The 12,628-nt window shown below is 52.9% G+C and overlaps 1 pseudogene; it reads right to left on the bottom strand.

The window, feature by feature from the left end:
* Nucleotides 1-289: 289 nt before the first annotated feature.
* On the bottom strand, nucleotides 290-381 carry LOC142865727 (uncharacterized; annotated as a pseudogene).
* Between the last annotated feature and the right edge of the window lie 12,247 nt (nucleotides 382-12,628).

The raw sequence follows: 12,628 nt of genomic DNA, 5'->3' as shown, positions 1-12,628 counted from the left end.
AGTGGGAGTGGAGAAGGAACCAAGGGATCTATAACTGGTTATGATCAATGAGCAATCTTTCTTTCTTTCTGTCTTTCTTTCTTTCTGTCTTTGTTTCTTTCTTTCTTTCTCTCTTTTCTCTCTTTCTTTCTTTCTTTTCTCTCTCTCTATCCTCCTTTCTCTCTTTTTTTTTTTTTTTTTTTTTTTTTGAGACAGAGTCTCACTTTGTTGCCCAGGCTAGAGTGAGTGCCATGGCATTAGCCTAGCTCACAGCAACCTCAAACTCTGTTCCCCTTCACCCCTCGCTTCACGTCACACGGGGGATGTGCCGACACACTAGGAGGCACGGATCACACGAGCGTGTGAACACGCGATCGCCGTGCTGATGAGCTACAAAGGGAGCTGCTGTCACTTTGTCATGATTTTCTCGCTCCCGCTGCCTTTCACGGCGCTGAGAACGAGCTCCCGGCCTGGCTCGTGTGCCTGCCTGGGAATCGGCTGCTGCGGACTCCATGCCCGCCCGCCCATCCCAGGTCGACTCCATGTTGCCCTCGGCCTCCGTCACCTCTGGCGAATTGGGCCCTAGATGGTGGTGGCTATATATGGTCGCTAGGTGTCGCTCTTGGATCAATATTCTCAGTATATGACTCTCTTTTTTCTTTCTTTCTTTCTTTCTTTCTTTCTTTCTTTCTTTCTTTCTTTCTTTCTTTCTTTCTCTCTCTCTCTCTCTCTCTCTCTCTCTCTCTCTCTCTCTCTCTCTCTCTCTCTCTCTCTTTCTTTCTTTCTTTCTTTCTTTCTTTCTTTCTTTCTTCTCTCTCTCTCTTTCTCTCCATCTCTCCTCCTTTCTTTTTTGCTGTCTTTTTCTTGAAAGATGGAGTGTCACTGTGTTGCCCGGCTTAGAGTGCTGTGGCGTCAGCCTGGCTCACGGCAACATCAAACTCCTGGGCTCAAGTGATCCTTCTGACTCAGCCTTCCGAGTAGCTGGGACTACAGACATGCACCACCGTGCCTGGCATATTATGTGTGTTTTGGTGTGTTTAGTTGGCCAATTAATTTCTTTCTCTTTATAGTAGAGAGGGTCTTGCTCTTGCTCAGGCTGGATTTGAACTCCTGACCTTAAGCAATCCACCCGCCTAGGCCTCCCAGACTGCTAGGATTATAGGCATGGGCCACCATGCCCAACCCCTTTTGCTTAATTTTTAATTATTAGGGTACCTAATATTTGTATAGTTTTCAGGTGAGTGACAGGGTCTGCCTCTGTCTATCGAACAGGGTACACTGTATCCTTGGTCACTGCAACCTCAAACACCTGGGCTCCATCGATCCCCCTGCCTCAACTTCAGGAGTCGCTGGGACTACAGGTATGTGCCACCTTACTTTGCCTGATGCTTCTTATTCCCTCCCTCCTTTCCTCTCTCTCTCTCATAAATTTATTTTATTTGATTTTATTTTAGCCTGGTCAAGTGGAGTAGTGGGAGTTGAGAAGGAACAAAGGGATCTGTATCTGGTTATGATCAATGAGCAATCTTTCTTTCTTTCTTTCTTTCTCTCTCTGTTTCTCTCTCTTTCTCTTATCTTCTCTCTCTCTCTCTCTCTCTCTCTCTCTGTTGTCTCTCTCTCTGTCTCTGTCTCTCTGTCTCTCTGTCTCTCTCTCTCTCTCTCTCTCTCTCTCTCTCTCTCTCTCTCTCTCTCTCTCTCTCTCGGTTGGTATGGAATCGGCTGCTGCGGACGCCATGCCCCCCCCATCCCAGGTCGACTCCATGTTGCCCTCCGCCTCCGTTGCCTCTGGCGAATTGGACCCTAGATGGTGGTGGCTATATATGGTCGCTAGGTGTCGCTCTTGGATCAATATTCTCAGTATGACTCTTTCTGTCTTTCTTTCTTTCTCTCTCTTTCTCTCTCTTATCTCTCTCTCTTTCTTTCTTTCTTCTCTCTCTCTCTCCTCCTTTCTTTTTTTTTTTTTGAGCCTGAGTCTCCCTTTGTTGCCTAGGCTAGAATGAGTGCCTTGGCGTCAGCCTAGCTCACAGCAACCTCAAACTCCTGGGCTCAAGCAATCCTTCTGCCTCAGCCTCCCAAGTGGCTGGGACTACAGGCATGTGCCACCATGCCCGGCTAATTTTTTCTATATGTATTAGTTGGCCAATTAATTTCTTTCTATTTATAGTAGAGACGGGGTCTCGCTCTTAGTCAGGCTGGTTTGGAACTCCTGACCTCTCGCAATCCCCCCGCCTCGGCCTCCCAGAGAGCTAGGATTACAGGCATGAGTCACCGCGCCCAGCCTCTCCTCCTTTCTTTTTTGCTGTCTTTTTCTTGAGAGATGGAGTGTCACTGTGTTGCCCGTCCTAGAGTGTTGTGGCGTCAGCCTGGTTCACGGCAATGTCAAACTCCTGCGCTCAAGTGATCCTTCTGTCTCAGCCTCCAGAGTAGCTGGAACTACAGACATGCGCCACCGTGCCTGGAGAATTTTTTCTATAGATATATATTTTTAGTTAGCCAATTAATTTCTTTCTATTTATAGTAGAGAGGGTCTTGCTCTTGCTCAGGCTGGATTTGAACTCCTGACCTTGAGCAATCCACCCGCCTAGGCCTCCCAGACTGCTAGGATTATAGGCATGGGCCACCATGCCCAACTCCTTTTGCTTAATTTTTAATTATTAGGGTACCTAATATTTGTATAGTTTTCAGGTGAGTGACAGGGTCTGCCTCTGTCTATCGAACAGGGTACACTGTATCTTTGGTCACTGCAACCTCAAACACCTGGGCTCCATCGATCCTCCTGCCTCAACCTCAGGAGTCGCTGGGACTACAGGTGTGTGCCACCATACCTGCCTGATGCTGCTTATTCCCTCCCTCCTTTTCTCTCTCTCTCTCATTAATTTATTTTATTTTATTTATTTATTTTTTTTGAGACAGAGTCTCACTTTGTTGCCCAGGCTGGAGTGAGTGCCATGGCGTCAGCCTAGCTCACAGCCACCTCAACCTCCTGGGCTCAAGCAATCCTCCTGCCTCAGCCTCCCAAGTGGCTGGGACTACAGGCATGTGCCACCATGCCCCGCTAATTTTTTCTATATACGTATTAGTTGGCCAATTAATTTCTTTCTATTTATAGTAGAGACGGCGTCTCGCTCTTGCTCAGGCTGGTCAAACTCCTGACCTCGAGCAACACGCCCGCTTCTGCCTCCCAGAGGGCTAGGATTACAGGCGTGAGCCACCGCGCCCGGCCTTATTTTATTTGATTTCATTTTAGCCTGGTCAAGTGGAGCAGTGGGTGTCAAGAAGGAACAAACAGATCTGTAACTGGTTATGATCAATGAGCAATCTTTCCTTCTTTCTTTCTTTCTTTCTCTCTCTGTTTCTCTCTCTCTCTTTCTCTTTCCTTCTCTCTCTCTCTCAGTGGGTATGGAATGGGAGGAGAGGGCCCTGCCACTTTCCTCCATCTCTCTCTCTCTCTCTCTCTCTCTCTCTCTCTCTCTCTCTCTCTTTCTTTCTTTTTCTTCTGTTCTCGCTCTGGCTCTCCCATTTTTTACTCCCCTCCGCCCTTTTTTCCTTCCTTTTTGTTCCAAACACACAGGTGACGGGGCGCACGTGCACGCACAATCATCACTCTCAGGAATCCTAATGGGACCTGGGATGACTTGAATGTTTTTCTCCGTTTCCACAGTGCCTTGAGGTCGACCAGATATCTCTGGCGAATTGGGCCGTAGATGGTGGTGGCTATATATGGTCGCTAGGTGTCGCTCTTGGATCAATATTCTCAGTATGACTCTTTCTTTCTTCTTCTCTTTCTCTCTCTCTCTTTCTTCTCTCTCTCTCTCTTTCTTTCTTTTTTTTTTTTTTTGAGACAGAGTCTTCCTTTGTTGTCCAGGCTAGAGTGAGTGCCGTGGCGTCAGTCTAGCTCACAGCAACCTCAAACTCCTGGGCTCACGCGATCCTACTGCCTCAGCCTCCCGAGTAGCTGGGACTACATGCATGCGCCACCATGCCCGGCTAATTTTATATATATATCAGTTGGCCAATTAATTTCTTTCTATTTATAGTAGAGACGGGGTCTTGCTCTTGCTCAGGCTGGTTTTGAACTCCTGACCTTGAGCAATGCGCCCGCCTCGGCCTCCCAGAGAGCTAGGATTACAGGCGTGAGCCACCGCGTCCGGCCTCTTTCTTTCTTCTCTCTCTCTCTCTCTCTTTCTCTCTCTCCTCCTTTCTTTTTTGCTGTCTTTTTCTTGAAAGATGGAGTGTCACTGTGTTGCCCGGCCTAGAGTGCTGTGGCGTCAGCCTGGCTCACGGCAACGTCAAACTCCTGGGCTCAAGTGATCCTTCTGTCTCAGCCTCCAGAGTAGCTGGGACTACAGGCATGTGCCACCATGCCCGGCTAATTTTTTCTATATACGTATTAGTTGGCCAATTTATTTCTTTCTATTTATAGTAGAGACGGCGTCTCACTCTTGCTCAGGCTGGTTTCGAACTCCTGACCTCTCGCAATTCCCCCGCCTCGGCCTCCCAGAGAGCTAGGATTACAGGCGTGAGCCACCGCGCCCGGCCTTATTTTATTTGATTTTATTTTAGCCTGCTCAAGTGGAGCAATGGGAGTCGAGAAGGAACAAACAGATCTGTAACTGGTTATGATCAATGAGCAATCTTTCTTTCTTTCTTTCTTTCTTTCTTTCTTTCTTTCTTTCTTTCTTTCTTTCTCTCTCTCTGTTTCTCTCTCTCTCTTTCTCTTTCCTTCTCTCTCTCTCAGTGGGTATGGAATGGGAGGAGAGGGCCCTGGCGCTTACCTCTCTCTCTTTCTCTCTTTTTCTTCCGTTCTCGCTCTGGCTCTCCCATTCTTTACTCCTCACGGCCCTTTTTTCCGTCCTTTTTGTTCCAAACACACGGGTGACGGGGCGCACGTGCACGCGCAATCATCACCCTCAGGAATCCTAATGCGACCTGGGATGACTTGAATGTTTTTCTCCCCTCCCCGCCCCTCCCTCGCAGGCAACGATCACCGGGACTGGCGTGCCTCTGAGCCGGTGGATCGACCAGAAGTCCGCTCGCTCGGCGACAGCCAGCTTGACACATTGAGTGTCCATGTTGTCACCGCCGCCAGGGGTCGCCCTCGGATCGCTATTTTGGCAGCACGGGCGCTTCTCGGGGTGTGTTCCTCCGGGAGTTGCATTCCGCAGCTTGTTGATTTGCTCTTACTACCTGACCCACGTGTGACTTTCCCTTTTTCCCCTTTCATTGGATGTATCTTTTCCTTTCCTTCTCCTACCCCCCTGTTCCCCTTCACCCCTCGCTTCACGTCACACGGGGGATGTGCCGACACACTAGGAGGCGCGGATCACACGTGCGTGGGAACACGCGATCGCCGTGCTGATGAGCTACAAAGGGAGCTGCTGTCACTTTGTCATGATTTTCTCGCTCCCGCTGCCTTTCACGGCGCTGAGAACGACGTCCCGGGCTCGGCTCGTGTGCCTGCCTGGGAATCGGCTGCTGCGGACGCCATGCCCCCCCCTCCCAAGTCGACTCCATGTTGCCCTCGGCCTCCGTTGCCACAGTGCCTTGAGGTCGACCAGATGTCTCTGGCGAATTGGGTCCTAGATGGTGGTGGCTATATATGGTCGCTAGGTGTCTCGCTTGGATCAATATTCTCAGTTTCACTCTTTCTTTCTTTCTTTCTTTCTTTCTTTCTTTCTTTCTTTCTTTCTTTCTTTCTTTCTTTCTTTCTTTCTTTCTTTCTCTCTCTCTCTCTCTCTCTCTCTCTTTCTTCCTTTCTTTTTTGCTGTCTTTTTCTTTTTTTTTGTTTTTTTGTTTTTTTTGTGAGCCAGAGTCTTGCTTTGTTGCCCAGGCTACAGTGAGTGCCGTGGCGTCAGCCTAGCTCACAGCAACCTCAAACTCCTGGGCTCAAGCGATCCTCCTGCCTCAGCGTCCCGAGTAGCTGAGACTACAGGAATGCGCCACCATGCCCGGCTAATTTTTTCTCTATATATTAGTTGGCCAATTAATTTCTATTTATAGTAGAAACGAGGTCTCGCTCTTGCTAAGGCTGGTTTCGAACTCCTGACCTTGAGCAATCCGCCGGTCTTGGCCTCTCAGAGAGCTAGAATTACAGGGGTGAGCCACTGCGCTCACCCTTTTTCTTGAGAGATGGAGTGTCACTGTGTTGCCCGGCCTAGAGTGCTGTGTCGTCAGCCTGGCTCAGGGCAACCTCAAACTCCTGCGCTCAAGTGATCCTTCTGTCTCAGCCTCCAGAGTAGCTGGGACTACAGGCATGAGCCACCGTGCCTGGCTAATTTTTTCTATAGATATATATTTTTACTTAGCCAATTAATTTCTTTCTATTTCTAGTAGAGATGGGGTCTTGCTCTTGGTCAGGGTAAGCTGGAACTCCTGAGCTCCAATGATCTGCCCACCGCAGTCCCCCAGAGTGCTAGGATCACAGGCATGAGCCACCACGCCAGCCCGGCCTCTTTTCCCTCCCTTCCTTCCTTCCTTCCTTCCTTCCTTCCTTCCTTCCTTCCTTCCTTCCTTTTTTTTTAAGCCACTGAATTTTACTAGTGGGGCATTGAATACCAACTTGAATGACACTAATGTTACAAAGGACATCTTCGAGAAAGAAGGACATGACCGGCCAGTTCTGACCTGCCTTCGCATGGGCAACAAATCTGCATTTTAGGCTCTTTCTAGGGTCCGGGGGAATGGGTCCATGGAGCCTGCTTGGGTGGTGGGGCGGTTAGATTAAGATTTTAATACATTTTCCAACCTGTGTAGGCAGTGGTGGTGGGAGGGGCGGTGGCGGGAGGGGGCGGCGGTGGGCGGGAGTGTGAGGAGAGGGAAGAGAGTGGGTGGGAGGGGGTGGCAATGAGGGAGGGGAGGCCATGGCAGGAGGGGGCGGGGGTGGGAGGGGCCAGGACTGGAAGGGGGCTGGAGTGGTGGGGAGGGAGGGGAGGCGGGAGGGGGCGGTGGTGAGGGAGGGGAGAGGATGGGGAGAGGGAGGGGTGGCGGGAGGGTGGGGGGAGGGAGGGGAGGGGGGGCTGGAGGGGCGGATGGAGGGTGAGGGGAGGGAGAGGTGGGGGGAGGGTGGAGGGCTGGACGGGGGCTGGAGTGGCGGGGAGGGGGCGGTGGTGAGGGAGGGGTGGCGGGAGGGTGGGGAAAGGGAGGGGAGGCAGGGGGCGGGAAGGGGCAGGGGGTGGGGAGAGGGAGGGGAGGGGGGGGCTGGAGGGGCGGATGGAGGGTGGGGGGAGGGAGAGGTGGGTGGAGGGCGGTAGGGGGATGGGGGTGGAGGGGTGGGGAGAGGGTGGGAGGGGGTGGTGGTGAGGGAGGAGCGGTGGGAGGGGCGGCCGTGGGAGGGTGGGGGGAGGGAGGGGAGAGGGTGGGAGGGGAGGCATAGGGCGGGAGGGGGCGGTGGGAGGTTGGGGGAGGGAGGGGGTGGCGGGAGGGTGGGGAGAGGGAGGGCGGGAGGGGAGGGTGGGAGGTGGGAGGCGGGAGGGTGGGAGGGGGAGGTTGGGGGGAGGGGGGTGGGGGGAGAGGGAGGGGGCGGCGGTGAGGGAGGGGTGGGAGGGGGCAGGGGGCGGGGGAGGGAGGGGTGGGGGGAGGTAGGGGAGGGGGTGGGAGGGGGCGGTGGGGAGGGAGGGGAGAGGGCGGGAAGGGTGGTGGGAGGGTGGGACTGGGAGGCGGGAGGTTGGAGGGTTGGAGGGGGAGGTTGGAGGGAGGGGTGGGGGGAGGGGTGGGGGGAGGGAGGGGAGGCGGCGGGAGGGGATGGGGGTGGTGGGGAGGGAGGGGTGGTGGGTGGAAGGGGGGAGGGAGGGGAGAGGGCGGGAAGGGTGGTGGAGGGGTCGGGGAGGGCGGGGGTAGGGAGGGAAGAGGGTGGGAAGGGTGGTGGAGGGAGGGGTGGTGGGTGGAAAGGGGAGGGAGGGGAGAGGGTGGGAAGGGTGGGGGGAAGGAGGGGTGGGGGGAGGTAGGGGAGGGGGCGGTGGGGAGGGTGGGCTGGGGGAGTGAGGGGTGGTGGCAGGGGGCGGTGGTAGGAGGGGAGGAGGGAGGGGTGAGGGAGGGCTGGGCGAGGGAGGGGAGGGGGTGGGGAGGGAGGGGAGGGGGCGGAGGGAAGGTGGGGAGAGGGTGGGCTGGGGTAGGGAGGGGGAGGGAGGGGAGGGGAGGGTGGGACGGGGAGGTTGGAGGGTGGGAGGGGGAGGTGGGAGGTTGGGGGGAGGGGTCGGGGGGAGAGGGAGGGGGTGGTGGTGAGGGAGGGGTGGTGGGTGGAAGGGGGTGGGGGGAGGGCGGGAAGGGTGGTGGAGGGGTCGGGGAGGGCGAGAAGGGTGGGGGGAAGGAGGGGTGGGGGGAGGTAGGGGAGGGGGTGGGAGGGAAGGCGGGAGGGGGTGGGAGGGAGCGGTGGGGAGGGTGGGGTAGGGGAGTGAGGGGTGGTGGCAGGGTGGGGAGAGGGAGGGGAGAGGGCGGGAAGGGTGGTGGGAGAGAGGGGTGGAGGTGGGGGCGGGAGGGGGTAGTGATGAGGGAGGGAGGGGAGGGAGGCGGGGGGGGTGGGAGGTGGTGGTGGTGGGAGGAGGGAGGGGTGGGTGAGGGAGGGGAGGGGGCAGTGGGGAGGGAGGGGAGGGAGGCGGGAGGGGTGGTGGTGAGGGAGGGGAGAGGGCGGGGGGCAGGGAGTGGCGGCGGGGGGTGGGAGTGGGGTGGGGGGGTGGGGAGAGGGAGGAGGGAGGTGGGAAGAGGCGGTGGTGAGGGAGGCCGGTGGGAGGGTGGGACGGGAGGAGACTGGGGTGGGAGGGGGGTGGGGGTGGGAGGGGGATGGGGGTGGGAGGGGGTGGCGGTGAGGGAGGGGTTGTGGGAAGTTGGGGGGAGGGAGGGTGCGGTGGTGAGGAAAGGAGGGGCGGGAGGGAGGGGGCGGCGGGAGCAGTTGTCATCTTCTTCATCACCATCATCGCCTCCATAAAAACACGGAATGATGTCTCTCTATCCACCAAAGGCGTCGGTTCTCCTCCAGATGATAAAGGCGCCTTTCTCTAGGCCGGGCGATGGAGTTGTCCAAGTCTGCGCTTGACCCTGGTGATGCCGCACCCACCGCCTTTATAGCCACCGGGGGTCGGCCACCCCGCCAAGCCTGCCCTACCACGCTTGGGCCACTATCCGGCCAGGAGCCGTTAAGCGCCGTCGGTGGTGATGGCGGAGGCAGTGGTGACACTGACACTCTTGACAAGAAATGAATGTCTAGCTATTTATTTACACACAGGTGCACACGCACGGCAAGCAAGCTCCCCGTAGACACCGCTTATTCTCATTTGGGCCATCTTTCTTCACTGACCTCCACAGAGTCCAGTGGCCCACAAAGTAAAAAAGGTCCCCAGAATCACTAACATCCTCATGGTAATATCCACTTCTCTCTCTCTCTTTCTCTTTCTCTCTCTCCATATATATATATTTAGAGAGACAGATAAATTATATTTAGAGAGAAATTCACATATCTCTCTCTCTATATATAAATTTCTATCTATATATAATTTCTCTCTATATGCATAAAAATATATATTTATATATAAATAAAGTCCTCAGAATATATATGTGTGTGTGTGTGTATATATATATATATATATATAGAGAGAGAGAGACATTTTTTTTTGAGACAGAGTCTCACTTTGTTGCCCAGGCTAGAGTGAGTGCCATGGCGTCAGCCTAGCTCACAACAACCTCAACCTCCTGGGCTCAAGCAATCCTCCTGCCTCAACCTCCCAAGTAGCTGGGACTACAGCCATGCGCCACCATGCCTGGCTAATCTTTCTTTCTATATATATTACTTGGCCAATTAATTTCTTTCTATTTTTCGTAGAGATGGTGTCTTGCTCTTGCTCAGGCTGGTTTGAACTCCTGACCTCGAGCAATCCTCCGGCTTCAGCCTCCCAGACAGCCAGATTACAGGTGTGCTGGGCTTGAGAGAAATTTTTATCTCTCCCTCCCTGCTTATTTCTTTTATTCTGTCTATAGCATATATAGAAGGAGAAATTTTTATCTCTCTCTCCTGCTTTTTCTGGTAAGTCCCTTTTCCTGGATTATTTTTTTTTGAGACAGAGTCTCAGTTTTCGGGCCTGGGCTAGAGTGCTATGGGGTCAGCTTAGTTCACAGCAACCACAAATTCCTAAGCTCATGTGATCCTTCTGCCTCAGCCTCCCGAGTAGCTGGGACTACAGACATGCACCACCATGCCCGGCTTATTATGTGTGTGTGTTTAGTTGCCCAATTAATTTCTTTCTATTTATAGTAGAGACGGTCTTGCTCAGGCTGGTTTTGAACTCCTGACCTTGAGCAATCCATCCACCTCGGCCTCCCAGAGTGCTAGGATTATAGGCATGGGCCACCTCGCCACACCCCTTTTGCTTAATTTTTAATTATTAGGGTACCTAATATTTATATAGTTTTTAGGGAAGGACAGTGTCTGTCACCCTCTATCGAACAGGGTACACTGCATCCTTGGTCACTGCAACCTCAAACACCTTGGCTCCATCGATCCTCCTGCCTCAGCCTCACGAGTCTCTGGGACTACAGGCGTGTGCCACCCTATTTGCCTGATGCTGCTTCTTCACTCCTTCCCTCCCTGGCAGTACCGCTGAAATTTCGAGGACCACCTATTCGAATCCCAATTAGCCCCTAGGACGAATTCAAAGAACAGATCTAAATTTCTGAGGCTATGACCCTAAAAGACATCAGATGAAAAAAAAAAAAGAAAAACAAAAACAAGAACTCCATCATCCTAGCACTTTGGGAAGCCTGGGTGAGAGGATCTGCCGGAGGCCAGGAGTTTGAGGTGGTGCTGAGCTATGATGATGCCACTGCCCTTTAGCCTGGGAACCAGAGTGAGAGCCTGCCAAAACAAGAGAAAAGAAAAGAAAAAGAGAGGACAGAGAGACAGAGACAGAGAGAGATATCTATCCATTGCATTTCCTACCCTCTAGGTGACTGGGCCTCAGCAGGGCAATGGGAATTGACAAAGTTCGAGTTGCTAACAAATAAAACGGTGGGGTTCAAACTCTCAGTTTTCCCAATAAAGCATGTCCCCCTACCCACCATACTGTGTTACCTCTGAGAGTATAGACCCCACAGAGGAGTGGCCTGAAGGCCATGGTTGGATAGACAGAGCCAAAGGGTGGAGATCCTGGAGTCTGTGCTTTGCAGTCAGTCTAGAGGCACATGGGGCCACTCAAACTGCTTGTGAGGAAAAATACCACGTCCTAGGGAAACAGAGACATCTGCTACGGCCAGGTAAAATTTAGGAAAAGAAATGAAACGTCTCCTCCTCTGGCAGTGCTTTCTGGTCAGGTACCGACCCCTTCCAGTCACAGATTCAGATACATCCTTTATTGTAAGCGTGGTGGACAAGTCACTCTTTGCACTTTCCCAAGTTCCTGGGACATAGCCTACTTAGGAAGATGATCGCTTCTGGGAAGGCACCAGCCCTACAGAACTACACCAACACGACAGAAACCCACTCGTCCCCGTTGTGGAAGTCAAGATCAGCTTTGATGAAAGCCACACGAGAAGTAAAATAGGACCATACCGACAGATGCAATTTTAATCTTAGAGCAGAATGCGTGGCACTCCTTGTCTTAGATACTGTCAACAGAAAGCATTCTGTGGATAAACAATCTCCAGCAGCTTTTCTGCAGAGATGAACCAACCTGTGTGTGTGTGTGTGGGGGGGGAAGATGATAAATAATGAGGATTGAGGACCAGATAAATGACTGGAAAAAAATACTTCCTGTTTCCTCAATACAAGCACTCATTTAACGGGTATACCTGTAGACCTAGGTGGAAAATGGAAGCAAGCTTTACAAAAAAAAAAAAAAAAAGTCCGCCGTGAGCCCAGTCAGGGGGTCCCTTCTCATCTGGCTGACACTGGCAGCGGTAGTTAGGTGTCACCTAGTCACCACTTTGATCAGACATGGGGATGGGTAAAGTCAGGTGATGTTGGGAGCTTAAGAGGGGACCCCACCCCCACCCCAGGTGTGGAGGTCGGCTTTCAAATCTCCTGCGGTGTAGAACAAGGTTCTTCCTGGACCCGCCAGCCCTGAGGATGCTCTAGCCTCCAGCGTGTCTCCCTCCACCCCACCCTCCCTGTTGTCCCAGGGAGGCGCACCTCCTCCCGCTCCCTCCCTGCCTCCCCTCCCGCACTGTAGGCCTCTGCCCGGGTTTTTTTTTTTTGTTTCTCTTAATTGTTTCTGTTTTATCTTGGTTTTTTGTGTTGTTTTTAGGTCTATGGAATATCGTTTAAAAATTTAAATCACAGAATGAATTCTACAACAACTTGTGGCTTTTTATCCTAGGCCGAGAACAATGTATTTTCTCTTCCTGTGAATTTTCCTGTCCTGGAAGAAATGCAAAGTCGATCTTGAATGTTCCCAACCGTCTTCCAGTTTCTCTGAGTCAGAAACACGGTGAACACGGTGTATTCGACCGTGTGTCTGTGTGCGTGCACGTGGGTGCCTGTCCTCATTCCTTTTGGGCACCGCGCTCTTTGGTGTCACAGAGTCGCCCTTCCTTGGTCGTGGACTGAGGCCGAACGGCCTCAGCGATCGGATTGAAGGGACTTGACTACAGTAACCCGGGTGGGGGAAATTTTATGGATTCCAAAGTATACATTTCTAAATGAATAGGGTGAGCCACACATTCCCCA

The sequence above is a fragment of the Microcebus murinus genome, chromosome 31, assembly GCF_040939455.1.
Source record: "Microcebus murinus isolate Inina chromosome 31, M.murinus_Inina_mat1.0, whole genome shotgun sequence".
Taxonomy (NCBI): domain Eukaryota; kingdom Metazoa; phylum Chordata; class Mammalia; order Primates; family Cheirogaleidae; genus Microcebus; species Microcebus murinus.
The sequence above is the reverse complement of the archived record's forward strand: the minus strand, read 5'-3'. Positions and strand labels throughout refer to the sequence as shown.